The 19,279-nt window shown below is 38.4% G+C and overlaps 1 long non-coding RNA gene across 1 annotated transcript in view; it reads left to right on the forward strand.

Moving 5' to 3' along the window:
• Window positions 1-279: 279 nt before the first annotated feature.
• Window positions 280-19,279, forward strand: part of LOC124554812 — a 39,729-nt gene continuing 20,729 nt past the window's right edge. Inside the window, exons 1-3 of the long non-coding RNA XR_006968459.1 lie at window positions 280-502; window positions 2,724-2,920; window positions 3,011-3,190. This is a non-coding gene — a long non-coding RNA (uncharacterized LOC124554812). The remainder of the gene's footprint in view (window positions 503-2,723; window positions 2,921-3,010; window positions 3,191-19,279) is intronic.

Raw genomic sequence — 19,279 nt, forward strand, 5'->3', positions numbered from 1 at the left:
GCATTAACATGTAAACACGACAATTATTTGCCTGTTCCCGTGAATGTTAATAAAACGTTACGACAAAACTTGCTGCACTCAAAGTGACCTGGCAACGAACCTAGGTCATGTTATCAGAAGACCGCAACAGGTTTCACCCTATTGATGGCACCACTGGTCGCTATCGTTCTCTTTTCGTAACGTAGCGACCTACTAGATGGCTCTGGTGCAAGTCCAGGCTGGACCGGGGAACTTCAGTTCAAGGTCGGTGGATGCCTATTGATGTTTGCTGTGTGATCAATAAGCTGTGATAGTCGTTGGTTCCGTGACGACGGCTGCAGCATCTGTTGAGAAGTGTTCTGTGTACTGAGCTTTTAGAGAGTGAAGTAAGCGTTGTTTCGGAAATGTTAGGCGATTTTCGAAGTCATGTACGAGCCCGAAATATAAGAGCAGTATTATTTATCGGTGCAAATATCGCAAAAGTGAAGTGGAAGTTGCCTTGTCTTCAAGGAGAACTAATTCGGTATGGATCCTTCAGTTTTGTACGAGACGTACTGTATTACCTCTGTTTATTAAAACCGAACCCATATAATGTAATGTGTATTCCCTTTTTATTGTTTAACCCAGAAGATTATTATTGTTTGTTCTGTATTGCTACCCTGTAAGTATAACCTATCTCACGCAATTCCGTCCTATACGTTTTCTAGCTTAAGATTTTTTTTGATGCTGCTTTATTAGTAAACGTATTCGTATTCTTTTAAGCTACAAATAAAGGTACTTGTAAACCAATATTCGTGACCAATATTCGTGTAGTAAGTTGTTGTTAGTAGGACAGTTTCTAATAGCATGAGCTGTCGATTGAAAGGTTATAAAAAATCTGTAGAACTGCAAACTTGTGCTAAACTTTGTATAAATACAACGTTGCCATAAGTCAACTGTGTAAAAGCTACAGCTGTTTTATCCTTGTGTCAACATAATCATTGATGTCACCATATCTCGAAGAATTGTGTGTACCATATTGTCTTAATCTGTCATTTGGTTTATCATATCTATTATCTAATATGTACACTCTAGTGCCCCCCCCCCCTCCACCCAAAAAAGAAATGTTTTGAAGATACCAACTTAATATGTTTCTTTGGAGGTATAAATCACATTTTTCTATTGGGTCATGGAACCCAGCAGAAATGTAAGATGTCTTATGTGAAAGCACATACTTTGTATTTGCATGTGGACTTGCATCTCATTTGTACCATCACTCTTTCCTCTGCGTGCTGCAATGTAATGAAATTAAAATAAGCATACATATATCTTCATATTTGCCCTTAGCATAGTCTTGTAATCATTACTTAAAACGTAAATTGGAGACTATAGCATCATTTCAGTATTCTTCTGCAATACTGCTGGCTCAATTTATAACTAAAGAAACAATATTTCCCAAGAATGCAAACATTCAAGTAGTGCTCATTTAAGGCACTTGACCATAATCGTAACACTCCCACATAGAAACAGATAAACTTGCAACTTGCTTATGAATTCCTCAAACCTTATCCTTCACAGGTAGAAGATGAGAACTGGATTTCACACTAGGTTGCATACAAATTTTGTTCACTATTTTTCATTGCAAATAACCTATATGTTTTTCTAATAGTTATTTCCTAGTAATCTCAATGTTAGATGCCCATAAGTGACCAACAAAAATTATCTCACAAATGGAAACTGTCCATTAAGCCACATTGAAAAAGAGACTTTTGTTTGTGGAAGAATTTGAGAAACTATAAGTTCAGAGTATTGTATTTTGGTCTGAACATTACAGTCTCTACTGCCAGTAAAGGCTCTAGATAAATCATTGTGGCTAGAGTCCTCAATAAATACTTTTTTTTAATGTGGTTTATCTTGTAAAATTTATTTCTACTTTCCACTGAAAAAACAGTGACTGGTGTAAATTGAAACTAATCCTAGAGGCAGCTACAGTCATTGTAACATTGTGGTGGACAGTGGAATTAAATGCAACAAAAAACTTGTAGAATTGTAATCTTAAGCAAATGTAAAGTGAACTAAGTGTAATTGGGTTGATATGTTAGACTGGTATTGTAAACACTCATTGCAAGCTAAACGCAGCAGTTTTACTACGGAATTACAATAACCCACACGGAATAATTATTGGCTGATTACTTGGGAGAGAACATAGAAAGAGTTGTTAGTGTCCGATCTTGTTTTTGTAGTACTACACTCTTTTGGTATGAGGTCTTCTCGTAATGGATCAACATCTGTGTATTTATTTTATTTATTTAGTGCTCGTATTATTAAATTCATGATATTGGACTTCTCAAACTACAAAACAGTATAAAATATTATGTATTTACATCATGTACAAAATCTTACCATTCGTGTCAACACATCTTTATAACAGAAGCATTATTCTGCTTAATTACATTATAAAATACATACATACATACAGATAAAGTAAAAGCTAGTGAAACAACTTGGCTGATTTTCTAAAACTATTAAATACAAGTACTTTAGTTAAATAGGCATAGTAACATACGGCACAAATGTTAGGTGCATAAGTAGATACATACATGGATAAAAGAAGTTTAGTTTTACCTAGGAATGGTTTGATAATTATGAATTTTTGTTTAGAGGGTTATGTTGTCAGAAGGAAAGGCATTAAAGATTTATATTTGTCTAATCAGATAAGAAAGAGGACTTTTTACTGTAGTTAAACTATGAAAATTTGTTTTCAGGCATGGAAAGACAAGTAGTAAATGCTACTGTGTGGTGAGTATTTGAAAATACAAAGAAGTAGCTTGATGAAGACGGAATTCCTCCTCCCCCAGTTGGAGGAAAAGATGACAGACCAATAAGGAGCTGGAACAGGCCCTAATGGCTTAAGTCCAGGTGTTACGCATAGTGTGCCATGGAGAACCACTGAAGTTCTTGTGTTAGTAACTACAAACATTTATGTATATACTGTATGTACATCAGGTATGTGTCATTTTGCAAAATAATATGATGGTTTTCTTTCCCGTAGCTGCTTGACCAGACGCGTAGAGTGGAGTGTAAAAATATGTGGTTATCAGTAAGATCTGATTTTAAGAAGATGAAACTATTCCGCCTGCAAGTCTGCACGACCAAGTTGATGAGAGTGAAGTTTCAGATAGTAAAAAGAAAATTGTATGACTTGGAACACACATTCGTGTGTTGCAGAGTGGTAAGTTACATCTTTGATGAAAAAGTCTTTTCTAAATTTTTCAAAAAATACCACAACAGTCAGAATATTACCCCCCTCCCCCCCCCCCCCTTTTGAAAACTTTACAGTTAAAACAATTAAGAAATCTGAGCCTGTTACATGGTAGTATGAGCAGGCTTATGTTGCAGAAGTGATACTGCATTACAAATTAGACAAAGTGGAGATAATTACAGTTCAAATTCAATAAGTGAAAGATGAAAATTGGACAAAAAGAGCAATAAACTGATTAAATGTGGTGAGCTGTAATGTAATGATTTTGTTCTCAATTTGGTGTACTTGATGAAACAAGGCAATTGAAGTGGTTGTATAGTCACTCACTTTCCCATCCAAGCAAAACAGCTGTTAGTACCGAAAACCAGTGACTTTCGAGGTACATTGTGTAATTAAAATGTCTTGCATTATTATAAGAAATTTGACTGTAACACTGAATGGTCCAAGTTAAGTGAATCGTCAGGGAATTTTTCGTTAATAGTCCAGGTCCTTACCATGCAGATTTTGGCAACTCCAACTTACCAAGGCAAATCAAGACCACCAGCAATCATCCCTCCCTCTCCTTCATCCCTCCGCACCTTCTCCAACTTCACTTTTGTGGGTCATGGTTCTGTTTATTTTCCATACAGTGTCAGAGCTAAGTATGTTTTAATACAATAGGACACGATTTATTGCTGTGGAATAGGTAAATATATGTCTTCAGGAAACATAGATACTCAGGGGATTTAATAGCAGGGTAATAAGTATGTAGAAGCAGTATGTTGTGAGATATTCTAGTCTGAACTTTGTGCTGTGGGGATAACTGTTGACAAATACTTCATAGACAGCAGCCCTCATGGAGCTTGTTCAGAAAATATATTTCAAACTCTGACTATTATGAGGATTAATTTGAGATATCAACACATTAAATAATAGGTACAGTGTTAATGAGCTGCAGGTGCAACGTGTGTGAACCACATGAAATATCAGAGGTGTAGAGCCAAAAACTATTTTGAAACATGATGAGTTAAACCAAATGCAAATATTACAATGTGTCAACAAATCTTCTGAGGTAAGTAATGATACAGCACTGGAGTACCTGGAAGAATTTGTGTTGCTTCATAGTGAGTAAAAAATTTGTTCTGTGAAGTGGTCTTTGGGTTAAACAACAGCCTCTATTTTTGTGTTGTTGTTGTTGGTGGTGGTGGTGGTGGTGATCGTGGTCATTTGTGCAGACTTACACGTTACAGGTAATTAACCAATCGTTGAGATAGTGCCATTTGTTTACTATGTAAAGAAAACACTGCTAATTCATATCTTTTGGTAAGTATAATTTTTGGTGTGAAATGCCAAAAGAAATTGGATGTGAAACTTAGTGAAGTGAAACTTTCAGTATGTAGTAAGCAAGAGAATGGAGTTAAAAAGATAGTGCCATTTGTTTACTATGTAAAGCAAACACTTCTAATTCATATCTTTTGGTAAGTATCATTTTTGGCGTGAAATGCCAAAAGAAATTGGATGTGAAAGTTAGTGAAGTGAAACTTACAGTATGTGGTAAACAAGGAGAATGGAGTTAAAAAGATAGTGCCATTTGTTTACTATGTAAAGCAAACACTGCTAATTCATATCTTTTGGTAAGTATAATTTTTGGCGTGAAATGCCAAAAGAAATTGGATGTGAAAGTTAGTGAAGTGAAACTTACAGTATGTGGTAAGCAAGAGAATGGAGTTAAAAACTTGTTGGAGCTAATAACGAAGGTAAATAGCATTGCTTTATCTCATCATGGTTCAAAATATGTGGCAAATGACCAACAGTTGCATGTAATGCATTTGTACTTTCGAGTTGGTGATAGGTGGCGGTAATCAGGGTTATAGATCAAACATGCGTTGTTTCTTTACTGAAGATTAGTTAGAGTATATTTGCTGAGTCCTGTTGTCCTACACCTTTCCTTTATCTTGACATGTTCCTGTCCTTTTTCAACCTCTTTAGGAAGATACAAAATTCCACGACGCTTTGCTACGCGAGTCACTGGTTCATTGCCATTTCAGCCAAGGTTATCCTGTCATTTATTTAGGTGTTACAAATTGTGGGATACCATGCTGCATTGATTTCACTTAGAGCCATGCCAAAAGGATTGCAGCCTACTGCACTAAGACAGTAGATGGTATTAAACCATGGTCAGTGTGGGCTAAGTGAATATAACATACGGTTAATCATATTCAGAGTTTTCAGAACAGGAAATAGTTGATTTTTTGTACCTATGTAGGTATGTGATACTTACTCCACAAAGGCATCTGTATTAGGTCCAGAAACAGGTGTGTGTGTGTGTGTGTGTGTGTGTGTGTGTGTGTGTGTGTTTGAATATGTCAGAGGAAATGAATCGTACTTCCACTGACTGTTCTCTAAAATTAATTGTAAATTTGCTCCAGCATAATGAGCAAAACAATCAGTGAATAAATGTTACAGGCAACTGCTTCAGTGGTGTATGATTTATTTCTTTTTTACTACTGGGAAAAAGGTTAAAATTACTTACTTTTACAGTTGCCCAAAATGGACAAGCAGGTATGTGATGCAACCCTTTGAAGATTATTACTCCCTGTTGTAGTATTGTGGCTTAGGACATTCCAGCCATTATCAATGGTACTCATTTCCTGCCTTAGGAATCTGAAAGTGTATTCATGTATATGTCGAGATACCAAGCCACGTGACTCAAATCTATAGTTCAGTGTCCATACCTTACAGTTAGCATAACAGTGTCAGTCACAGGTAAAATTTGAGGGACAAAAGTAAACTGTTGCAAGTGCTAAGTATAAACAAACACAAAACTGTTTGAGATGCTGCTAATTCAGTCAGATGATTCATTGTTCAAGTCATTGTATGAGGAGGAAGGCAGTGAAAACCAAGAACAAAATTTCCTGTGAAGACAAAATTGTGATATTACAGCAGTTTGATATCGGAGTTTAGTATTTGGAGTGTTAAGTGTGTTATGCGTGGTTCACTTGATTTAAAGGCAAGATTGTGTAGTAGGATCCGCTGTAAAATAATTCTTGGGACAGTCAACACTGTAAGAAATAATAATAATTAAAAAAAAAAAAAAAAAAAAAACACGTTATATTCTGTGAAGTGAAGTGAAACAGAGAAAGAAATTTGTTTTGGTGCAGTAGGTTGAAAAATTATTTTCATTCACTGCATGCAGAGTTCAGTACTTGAGGGAAACTGAATGTGTTGATACTGGATATTGGCTTCACACTGCGACTTAATGGTGTTGTGGCATGTGGCGTGTAAGTGCAGACAGAGAGAGAACAAAACACTGACAATATCTTCTAATGTCTACATTAGTTTTTGGAATGTAGATGGTGGTGACAGAGTTGACTGAAGTCAACATTTGGTTGAAATGTGACAGTTTGGTTGTGAGTTTGGAAAATGGTATTGAATGTTTCAGTGAATCCAGTCTTTCAGTAACATGGTAAAAAGGAGAAACAGTGATGCAATGTGGCTTGAAAATTTCGTGATATGATAGTTTGTGAATAGTTGGGATGTGTGTGTGTAACAATATACGGTACAGTAGGTAGTCTTCTTCAGAGAGTGTGTAATACGTCGTGCCGTTAGCTACAAACTACATGACAGTGAAGTGTTTTATTTGTGAAGCAGTTGCTACAGTTTTGAATGTTAAAGAAACCTAGTATGTTCATAGTCATATGTAATATTGGAAGCAACCACACGTTAACTGCAAGAACATAACAAGTGTTGCTATACATTCTGAATTTTACACATCTATGTAGTTGAAGTATGAACAGTATGCTGGTGGTGGTGTTGTGGGACTTCATAAATGTGCAAACAGAAAGATTTTGCCAAACTTTCTTGGTTTTAGGAGTGTGTTATGGTTACAGACTGATAGTTTATACAACCTGAAGTCTAGATAAGGTAGAAAACTGACAGTTTGGTTGTAAGTTAACAAAGCCAACAAATATGTCTGCAAAAAGATTTGGTGACAGAGAGATCTATAGCATAGCTGCAGGCCCATGTTAGGTTGAAAGGTGACAGTTTCATGTGATGTAACGAGGGGTATACTCAAAGCAGATAATCAACCAACTGAGAAAGTACTACTACTTCCTTCGTCTGATCGTGAAGAATCCATTCAGGTGTGTGTGTGTGTGTGTGTGTGTGTGTGTGTGTGTGTGTCTCCTCTAGGTATATCACCAAACTTTAATTTTGTTGTGAAGCGTGTGATGTTTCTAATGATTGTCAAGAGAATGGAGGTTTGCTTGAAATTTTAGATGTAATACAAGAGAGGATCATTCAAAACTAGCATCAATTGGTGAATTGGTGTGTGAGGAGTGGTAACTGCTGCAGTGCAGATTAACTCGCAGCTAATTGGAAGAAGTGGGATTTTTTTTGTCTCAACAATGATGTCTAAACTGCAACAGCGTTTTTTTTTTTTTTTTTTTTTTTTTTTTTTTTTTTTTTTTTTTTTTTTTTTTTTTTTTTTTTTTTTTTTTTTTTTGGAGAGCAATTAATAATGTGCTTTATTGAGTACTCGTTTCTCTCTGTCTTGCCTGGTGTTGTGATGTGAATCCTATGCTTTCACTTTAACAATGAGGGATCGGGGAGCAAGTGCATTTTTTCTTGTAATAGAGTGGAATGTAAGAAGTGTCAGATTAATGTAATTGTATGTTTAACAAAATGAATTGAGGGGAATCACTGATCAAAATTAAAACAGGCTTTCTTATGCCGTTGGTGGTAAGGTCTTGAAAGACATGCTGTTGTCTAAGTTTATGCAGTATCAGGTTCAGTTATTTTCACTTGGGGTATCCCAGAGTGGTTGCAGTGCTGTACTCAGTAATGTAGTGAACAGTGCAGTTGGTGATTTGATGTGATGAACGAATCACTTGTGACACCTTTTTGATACGTGAAGAAGCTTGTGAGGTGGCAGTGTTAAAACTGGTGCGATATTATATAGTGAAGTTGTGTTGCATAGTGTAAAGAAAAATTGTTCAGTAGTTCATGTGGGATGTTGTGTGCGGTTCATATGTGTAACATGACAGTAAATAGATAAAAAACATATTCTTAGTATATGATACAGTGGATAGGAATGCTGTTACTAATCTGAGTGAAACCTCCAAATAACCAGTTGGCTTGAGTTGATGGAAGTGGTAAATAGTGCAATGTGAATTTTTTTTAGAGGTGATTTTGAAGGAGGAATTAGGTAGACATGAATACATAAATAGAATTTAGTACTAAGGTGAATAAGCAGGAGGTCTACCAGTGATTTTGATTGTGGAATTCCCAGTGTATGTCCATTTAGTTAAAAAATGTACATCAATTAGCTACAGATTTTTCACTCAGAATTTCCATCCACAGATATTTCACTATTTTCTGTATGGTGCACACAGGGACATTCAATTTTCTCCCGTTATATGTGCACTTTATAAACGTGATTTGAGGAGATAGTTGTGGTGAAATGTGCTATTCCCATCACATACACAAAGTGCATAATGGAACTGTGCACATAGACCTCAGACAGTCAGCTATTAGCAGAGTTGTGGTGAAATGTGCTATTCCCATCACATACACAAAGTGCATAATGGAACTGTGCACATAGACCTCAGACAGTCAGCTATTAGCAGAAAGCCACATGTGTCAGTGACGTTAATAGACCTGAAGCTCCTTCTGATGGTGGCTGAATTTCGTATGTAGTCAAAGGATGCAGAAACAGCTCAGTGTGTATTCTAAGCGAGTGTGTTGTGCATTAATAAACGCCAAAGTGAATAAAAAATTGTGAAAACGTATAATCTTCACACATGACTGCAGACTAGTCAGTACTAATAACAGTGATAATACTTGTCTCCCTTCATGCTGTGCCACAGTTTTTTGAGTTTATTAAGTGTGTGTTAATTTTGTAGACTTCATAAAGCTGTGACTTCAAATCATTTTTAATATGTTAACCACATGAACTGTGGAACCTTCATTTACGATCTGTCAGAGAAGAGTTACAGAAGACAGATCGAACTGTGGTTAAATGAAGATTTTCAACATTGTGATGGTGAGTTCATTGAAATGGTGAGCTTCAATGTTTTGAACAGGTTGTGTAAGAGACAGTGTCTTTACTTTCACTTGTAATGCACCAGAAGTGAATGACACACGGAGAAATAATGTGTTGTGTGACAGTGGGCAGAATAATCAGTGGTGTGTGTCAGATTTCTTGTAGTGTTGGAAATAAATAGGCCAAAGACTAACAGCAGTTGACTGGTTCAGAAGTGAAGTTATCATCACTTCTTTTTTTTGACTCCAGTGGTGAGGAACAATGCCAGTGAAACAGTGTGAACATCACATGACACATTTGATAGTTACTTTCACAATAAATGTGTACATGAAATATCTTGGGCATTTATAAAATACAATTGTGTGCATCAGGAGGGAGGCTGGGAGTGGGTTTTATTACAACAAAATATGTCGTCTTTATTATGTTGTCATGTACCGTGAATCATCTGTGTTAAAATGTGGAAGACAACACTCAATGTGGTGAGATTTGTTTCCCTCGTCATATAATGTTACATTGAATGGTAGTAATAGGAAACTCATTCCTAGGGATATAGAAGTGTGTCAAAAATTTGTTTCACTCATCATATATGTGATACATTGAATGGTTATAATAGGAAATACATTTGTAGTGATATAGAATTGAGTCATAAAAAGTGCATGTTCACCACAAACAAGGAACATCGTGAATGAAATCACCAATGATCTAAATGTTTCAGTACAGAATATAATTTGAGTTAATGTTAGCTGGATGCAAATATAATTTGGAAGGGCTTCACATTTCGTTTTCATTCACTGCAGCTGGAGCATCAGGTCATGATTTGTGCACATAATTTCATTATATTTCAGAAGTTTCACATGTTAGCTATGGATGATGGAAAAACTTTGTTGTTTTATTTTTCAGTGTGCATCCTTTGATGATCTTAAAGTGTCCTTGTTGCCTCAGTGAATACATTTAAGCAGTCTCAAGCTGTTGCCAGCCCGAATTTTCGTCTATGGATAGCAAAGCAGAAGTGTGGGGTCCAAAATGTGTATAGTTTCACAGGTGTGGTAAACTATGGATGTTTGAATGTCCTTCTGCTCCCACAACTTACAGTAGTGGACTGGTCTGGGGATCTGCCTTGCTACTTTCATACTTCAGTACCTGCTCCACGAATTTTGCTGTTGGTGAGGGTACTGTATATTTTATACTTAGTTCAGATTTCACACTGATCTGGTCCCATTTAGGAAATATTGCGAGAATGTGAGAGTGTGATTATTGTTATTTTTTTTTTATTATTTTTTTTTTATGTTGGAAAATTCAGTAGGAACAAGTTGAAAAAATGCACCTCTGTCTTACACACTGTGTATGTTTTGTAACCAGGCTTGCTAATGCATGATTGAAGTTTAAATTACATATGAGTGAAATGTAGGATTAAGTTGAGATTACTTGCGTGTGATTTCTTTTAAACGGGCAAGCAGGCATCATTACTGATTTGAAATTCCATTGTTTTCGGTGATGTTAAGATCACTGGCTGCAAAGACAGTGTGGACAGTGTGTGCTTGATCCAAATTCAGATGAGGCTTGCATGTGATTTCTTTTGAACAGATAAGCATGTATAAATGCTCGGTACTTTGAATTTCCATTGACTCACGTGACCTCATGGTCGGAGACTGCACAGATAGTGGGGCAGGAGCGTGTTTGATCTGAATCAGATGGTACTTGCGTGTGGAGATTTAAGTTCAGGTGTCTTGCATATGATTTCTTTAACGGTCAAAAACGAATATATAGTGAGTACTTCAAAATTCCATTGCCTCCCATGACCTCATCATCAGTGAGTGCACAGGTAGTGTGGGAGGAGCATGGTTGATCTGCATCAGATGAGACTTGTGTGTGGAGATTTAAGTTGAGGTGTCTTGCATGTGATTTCTTTTGAAGGGACAGACAGGAATATATGGTCAGTACTTCGAAATTAAATTGTCTCCGGTTACCTCATGGTCGGAGACTGCACAGATAGTGTGGGAGGAGGGCGTTCGATCTGAATCAGATGAGACTTGGGTGTGGAGATTTAAGTTGAGGTTTCTTGCATGTGATTTCTTTTGAAGGGACAAAAACGAATATATAGTGAGTACTTCAAAATTCCATTGCCTCCCATGGCCTCATCGTCGGTGACTGCACAGTAGTGTGGGAGCAGCGTGTTTGATCTGAATCCGATGAGACTTGCATGTGGAGATTTAAGTTGTGGTGTGTTGCATATGATTTCTTTCAAAAAGACAAACACGATATATGATGAGTACTTCAAAATTCCATTGTCCACGTGACCTCATCGTCGGTGACTGCACAGGTAGTGTGGGAGAAGTGTGTTTGATCTGAATCAGATGAGACTTGCGTGTAAGGATTTAAGTTGAGGTTTCTTGCGTGTGATTTCTTTTGAAGGGACAAAAACGAATATATAGTGAGTACTCCTAAATTCCATTCCCTCCCATGACCTCATGGTCGGAGACTGCACAGATAGTGTGGGAGGAAGGTGTTTGATGTGAATCAGATGAGACTTGTGTGTGGAGATATAAGTTGAGGTGTCTTGCATGTGATTTTTTTTGAAGGGACAGACAGGAATATATGGTTAGTACTTCGAAATTAAATTGTCTCCGGTTACCTCATGGTCGGAGACTGCACAGGTAGTGTGGTAGGAGGGTGTTCGATCTGAATCAGATGAGACTTGCGCGTGGAGATTTAAGTTGAGGTGTCTTGCATATGATTTCTTTTGAAAAGACAAACACGATATATGATGAGTACTTCGAATTCCATTGTGTCACATGACGTCATCGTCGGTGACTGCAGAGGTAGTGTGGGAGAACCATGTTTGATCTGAATCAGATGAGACTTGCGTGTGGAGATTTAAGTTGAGGTGTCTAGCATGTGATTTCTTTTGAAGGGATAGACAGGAATATATATGGTGAGTCCTTCGAAATTAAATTCTCTCCGTTTACCTCATGGTCAGAAACTGCACAGAAAGTGTGGGAGGACGGTTTTTGATCTGAATCAGATGAGACTTGTGTGTGGAGATTTAAGTTGAGGTGCCTTGCATGTGATTTCTTTTGAAGGGATAGACAGGAATATATGATAGTAATTTGAAATTAGATAGTCTCTGGTTACCTCATGTTCGGAGACTGCTCAGATAGTGTGGTAGGACTGTGTTTGATCTGTAGGAGTTGAGACTTGCGTGTGGAGATTTAAGTTGAGGTTTCTTGCATGTGATTTCTTTAGGGGTAAAAAACGTATATATAGTGATTACTTCAAAGTTCCATTGCCTCCCATTACCTCATCATCGGCGACTGCACAGGTAGTGTGGGAGGAGAGTGGTTGATCTGAATCAGATGAGACTTGCGTGTGGAGATTTAAGTTGAGGTGTCTAGCATGTGATTTCTTTTGAAGGGACAGACAGGAATATATATGGTGAGTCCTTCGAAATTAAATTCTCTCCGTTTACCTCATGGTCAGAAACTGCACAGAAAGTGTGGGAGGACGGTTTTTGATCTGAATCAGATGAGACTTGTGTGTGGAGATTTAAGTTGAGGTGCCTTGCATGTGATTTCTTTTGAAGGGACAGACAGGAATATATGGTGAGTACTTTGAAATTAAATCTCTCCGTTTACCTCATGGTCAGAAACTGCACAGATAGTGTGGGAGGAGGGTGTTTGATCTGAATCAGATGAGACTTGTGTGTGGAGATTTAAGTTGAGGTTTCTTGCGTGTGATTTCTTTTGAACGGACAAAAACGAAAATATAGTGAGCACTTCAAAATTCCATTGCCTCCCATGGCCTCATCGTCAGTGACTGCACAGTAGTGTGGGAGAAGCGTGTTTGATCTGAATCAGATGAGACTTGCTGTGGAGATTTAAGTTGAGGTGTCTTGCATGTGATATCTTTCGAAGGGGCAGATAGGAATATATGGTTAGTACTTCGTAATTAAATTGTATCCGGTTACAACATGGTTGTAGACTACACAGATAGTGTGGGAGGAAGGTGTTTGATCTGAATCAGATTAGACTTGCGTGTGGAGATTTAAGTTGAGGTTTCTTGCATGTGATTTCTTTTGAAGGAACAGTCAGGAATATGTGATAGTAATTTGAAATTAGATTGTCTCCGGTTACCTCATGGTGGGAGACTGCACAGATAGTGTGGCAGGAGGGTGTTTGTTCTCAATCAGATGAGACTTGCATGTGGAGATTTGAGTTGAGGTGTCTTGCATGTGATTTCTTTTGAAGGGACAGACAAGAATATATGGTTACTACTTCGAAATTAAATTGTCTCATGTTACCTCATGGTCTGAGACTGCTCAGATAGTGTGGTTGGAGGGTGTTTGATCTGAAGGAGATGAGACTTGCGTGTGAAGATTTAAGTTGAGGTGTCTTGCATATGTTTTCTTTTGAAAAGAACAACACGATTTATGACGAGTACTTCGAAATTCCATTGTCTCACGTGACCTCATTGTCAGTGACTGCACAGGTTGTGTGGGAGAAGCTAGTTTAACCTGAATCTGAAGAGACTTGCGAGTGGAGATTTAAGTTGAGGTGTCTTGCATGTGATATCTTTCGAAGGGGCAGACAGGAGTATATGGTTAATACTTCGAAATTAAATTGTATCCAGTTACCACATGGTCGGAGACTACAAGGATAGTGTAGGAGGAAGGTGTTTGATCTGAATCAGATTAGACTTGCGTGTGGAGATTTAAGTTGAGGTGCCTTGCATGTGATTTCTTTTGCAGGGACAGTCAGGAGTATATGAGAGTAATTTGAAATTAGATAGTCTCTGGTTACCTCATGTTCGGAGACTGCTCAGATAGTGTGGTAGGACTGTGTTTGATCTGTAGGAGTTGAGACTTGCGTGTGGAGATTTAAGTTGAGGTTTCTTGCATGTGAGATCTTTAGGGGTAAAAAACGTATATATAGTGATTACTTCAAAGTTCCATTGCCTCCCATTACCTCATCATCGGCGACTGCACAGGTAGTGTGGGAGGAGAGTGGTTGATCTGAATCAGATGAGACTTGCGTGTGGAGATTTAAGTTGAGGTGTCTAGCATGTGATTTCTTTTGAAGGGACAGACAGGAATATATGGTGAATCCTTCGAAATTAAATTCTCTCCGTTTACCTCATGGTCAGAAACTGCACAGAAAGTGTGGGAGGACGGTTTTTGATCTGGATCAGATGAGACTTGTGTGTGGAGATTTAAGTTTAGGTGTCTTGCATGTGATTTCTTTTGAAGGGGTAGATAGGAATATATGGTTAGTACTTGGAAATTAAATTGTATCCGGTTACCACATGGTCGGAGACTACACAAATAGTGTGGGAGGAAGGTGTTTGATGTGAATCAGATGAGACTTGTGTGTGGAGATTTAAGTTGAGGTTTCTTGCGTGTGATTTCTTTTGAACGGACAAAAACGAAAATATAGTGAGCACTTCAAAATTCCATTGCCTCTCATGGCCTCATCGTCAGTGACTGCACAGTAGTGTGGGAGAAGCGTGTTTGATCTGAATCGGATTAGACTTGCATGTGGAGATTTTAGTTGAGGTTTCTTGCATGTGATTTCTTTTGAAGGAACAGTCAGGAATATATGATAGTAATTTGAAATTAGATAGTCTCTGGTTACCTCATGGTCAGAGACTGCTCAGATAGTGTGGTAGGACTGTGTTTGATCTGAAGGAGTTGAGACTTGCGTGTGGAGATTTAAGTTGAGGTTTCTTGCATGTGATTTCTTTTGAAGGGACAGTCAGGAATATATGATAGTAATTTGAAATTAGATAGTCTCTGGTTACCTCATGTTCGGAGACTGCTCAGATAGTGTGGTAGGACTGTGTTTGATCTGTAGGAGTTGAGACTTGCGTGTGGAGATTTAAGTTGAGGTTTCTTGCATGTGAGATCTTTAGGGGTAAAAAACGTATATATAGTGATTACTTCAAAGTTCCATTGCCTCCCATTACCTCATCATCGGCGACTGCACAGGTAGTGTGGGAGGAGAGTGGTTGATCTGAATCAGATGAGACTTGCGTGTGGAGATTTAAGTTGAGGTGTCTAGCATGTGATTTCTTTTGAAGGGACAGACAGGAATATATGGTGAATCCTTCGAAATTAAATTCTCTCCGTTTACCTCATGGTCAGAAACTGCACAGAAAGTGTGGGAGGACGGTTTTTGATCTGAATCAGATGAGACTTGTGTGTGGAGATTTAAGTTTAGGTGTCTTGCATGTGATTTCTTTTGAAGGGGCAGATAGGAATATATGGTTAGTACTTGGAAATTAAATTGTATCCGGTTACCACATGGTCGGAGACTACACAAATAGTGTGGGAGGAAGGTGTTTGATGTGAATCAGATGAGACTTGTGTGTGGAGATTTAAGTTGAGGTTTCTTGCGTGTGATTTCTTTTGAACGGACAAAAACGAAAATATAGTGAGCACTTCAAAATTCCATTGCCTCTCATGGCCTCATCGTCAGTGACTGCACAGTAGTGTGGGAGAAGCGTGTTTGATCTGAATCGGATTAGACTTGGATGTGGAGATTTTAGTTGAGGTTTCTTGCATGTGATTTCTTTTGAAGGAACAGTCAGGAATATATGATAGTAATTTGAAATTAGATAGTCTCTGGTTACCTCATGGTCAGAGACTGCTCAGATAGTGTGGTAGGACTGTGTTTGATCTGAAGGAGTTGAGACTTGCGTGTGGAGATTTAAGTTGAGGTTTCTTGCATGTGATTTCTTTTGAAGGGACAGTCAGGAATATATGATAGTAATTTGAAATTAGATAGTCTCTGGTTACCTCATGGTCGGAGACTGCTCAGATAGTGTGGTAGGAGGGTGTTTGATCTGAAGGAGTTGTGACTTGCGTGTGGAGATTTAATATGAGGTGTCTTTCATATGATTTCTTTTGAAAAGATAAGCACTATATATGGTGAGTACTTCGAAATTCCATTGTCTCACGTGACCTCATCATCAGTGACTGCACAGGTTGTGTGGGAGAAGCTAGTTTAACCTGAATCTGATGAGACTTGCGTGTGGAGATTTAAGTTGAGGTTTCTTGCGTGTGATTTCTTTAGGGGTAAAAAACGTATATATAGTGATTACTTCAAAGTTCCATTGCCTCCCATTACCTCATCATCGGCGACTGCACAGGTAGTGTGGGAGGAGTGTGGTTGATCTGAATCAGATCAGACTTGCGTGTGGAGATTTTAGTTGAGGTGACTTGCATGTGTTTTTTTTTTTTTTGAAGGGGCAGACAGGAATATATGGTTAGTACTTCGAAATTAAATTCTCTCCGTTTACCTCATGGTCAGAAACTGCACAGATAGTGTGGGAGGAGGGTGTTTGATCTGAATCAGATGACATTTGCGTGTGGAGATTTAAGTTGAGGTGTCTTGCATATGATTTCTTTTGAAAAGAGAAACACGATATATGGTGAGTACTTCGAAATTCCATTGTCTCACGTGACCTCATTGTCGGTGACTGCAGAGGTAGTGTTGGAGAAGCGTGTTTGATCTGAATCAGATGAGACTTGCGTGTGGAGATTTAAGTTGAGGTCTCTTGCGTGTGATTTCTTTTGAACGGACAAAAACGAATATATAGTGAGCACTTCAAAATTCCATTGCCTCCCATGGCCTCATCGTTGGTGACTGCACAGTAGTGTGGGAGAAGCGTGTTTGATCTGAATCAGATGAGACTTGCGTGTGGAGATTTAAGTTGAGGTGCCTTGTATGTGATTTATTTTGAAGGGACAGTCAGTAATATGTGATAGTAATTTGAAATTAGATTGTCTCCGGTTACCTCATGGTTGGAGACTGCACAGATAGTGTGGCAGGAGGGTGTTTGATCTCAATCAGATGAAACTTGCATGTGGAGATTTAAGTTGAGGTTTCTTGCATGTGATTTCTTTAAGGGTCAAAAACGAATATATAGTGAGGACTTCAAAATTCCATTGCCTCCCATTACCTCATCATCGGTGACTGCACAGGGAGCGTGGTTGATCTGATTGAGATTAGACTTGGGTGTGGAGATTTAATTTGAGGTGTCTTGCATATGGTTTCTTTTGAAAAGAGAAACACGATTTATGATGAGTACTTCGAAAGTCCATTGTCCCACGTGACCTCATTGTAGGTGACTGCAGAGGTGGTGTTGGAGAAGCGTGTTTGATCTGAGTCAGATGACACTTGCGTGTGGAGATTTAATATGAGGTTTCTTGCGTGTGTTTTCTTTTGAAGGGACAGACAGGAATATATGGTGAGTGCTTCAAAATTAAATTGTCTCGCGTTACCTCATGGTCAGAGACTCCACAGGTAGTGTCGTCGGAGGGTGTTTGATATGAATCAGATGAGACTTGCGTGTGAAGATTTAAGTTGAAGTTTCTTGCATGTGATTTCTTTTGAAGAGACAAGCACGAATATATGGTGAGTACTTCATAATTCCATTGTCTCCAGTGACCTCGTGGTTGGAGACCGCACAGATAGTGTGGGAGGAGCAAGTTTGATCGGAATCAGATGAGACTTGCGTGTGGAGATTTAAGTTGAGGTTTCTTGCATGTGATTTCTTTAAGGGTCAAAAATGAATATATAGTTAGTACTTCAAAATTCCATTGCCTCCCATGGCCTCATCATCGGTGACTGCACAGTAGTGTGGGAGAAGCGTGTTTGATCTGAATCAGATGAGACTTGCGTGTGGAGATTTAAGTTGAGGGGTCTTGCATGTGATTTCTTTTGAAGGGACAGACAGGAATATATGATAGTTATTTGAAATTAGATTGTCTCCGGTTACGTCATGGTCGGAGACTGCTCAGATAGTGTGGTAGGAGGGTGTTTGATCTGAAGGAGATGAGACTTGCGTGTGGAGATTTAATTTGAGGTGTCTTCCATATAATTTCTTTTGAAGAGACAAACACGATATATGGTGAGTACTTGGAAATTCCATTATCTCACGTGACCTCATCGTCAGTGACTGCACAGGTTGTGTGGGAGAAGCTAGTTTAACCTGAATCTGAAGAGACTTGCGTGTGGAGATTTAAGTTGAGGTGTCTTGCATGTGAGATCTTTCGAAGGGGCAGACAGGAATATATGGTTAATACTTCGAAATTAAATTGTATCCAGTTACCACATGGTCGGAGACTACAAGGATAGTGTAGGAGGAAGGTGTTTGATCTGAATCAGATTAGACTTGCGTGTGGAGATTTAAGTTGAGGTGCCTTGCATGTGATTTCTTTTGCAGGGACAGTCAGGAGTATATGAGAGTAATTTCAAATTAGATAGTCTCTGGTTACCTCATGGTCGGAGACTGCTTAGATAGTGTGGTAGGAGGGTTTCTGATCTGAAGGAGTTGAGACTTGCGTGTGGAGATTTAATTTGAGGTGTCTTCAAAATGATTTCTTTTGAAAAGACAAACACGATATATGGTTAGTACTTCGAAATTCCATTGTCTCACGTGACCTCATCGTCAGTGACTGCACAGGTTGTGTGGGAGAGTCTAGTTTAACCTGAATCTGATGAGACTTGCGTGTGGAGATTTAAGTTTAGGTGTCTTGCATGTGATTTCTTTTGAAGGGGCAGACAGGAATATATGGTTAGTACTTGGAAATTAAATTGTATCCGGTTACCACATGGTCGGAGACTACACAAATAGTGTGGGAGGAAGGTGTTTGATGTGAATCAGATGAGACTTGTGTGTGGAGATTTAAGTTGAGGTTTCTTGCGTGTGATTTCTTTTGAACGGACAAAAACGAAAATATAGTGAGCACTTCAAAATTCCATTGCCTCTCATGGCCTCATCGTCAGTGACTGCACAGTAGTGTGGGAGAAGCGTGTTTGATCTGAATCAGATGAGACTTGCTGTGGAGATTTTAGTTGAGGTTTCTTGCATGTGATTTCTTTTGAAGGAACAGTCAGGAATATATGATAGTAATTTGAAATTAGATAGTCTCTGGTTACCTCATGGTCAGGGACTGCTCAGATAGTGTGGTAGGACTGTGTTTGATCTGAAGGAGTTGAGACTTGCGTGTGGAGATTTAAGTTGAGGTTTCTTGCATG

This window comes from Schistocerca americana, chromosome X (genome assembly GCF_021461395.2).
Source record: "Schistocerca americana isolate TAMUIC-IGC-003095 chromosome X, iqSchAmer2.1, whole genome shotgun sequence".
Classification (NCBI taxonomy): domain Eukaryota; kingdom Metazoa; phylum Arthropoda; class Insecta; order Orthoptera; family Acrididae; genus Schistocerca; species Schistocerca americana.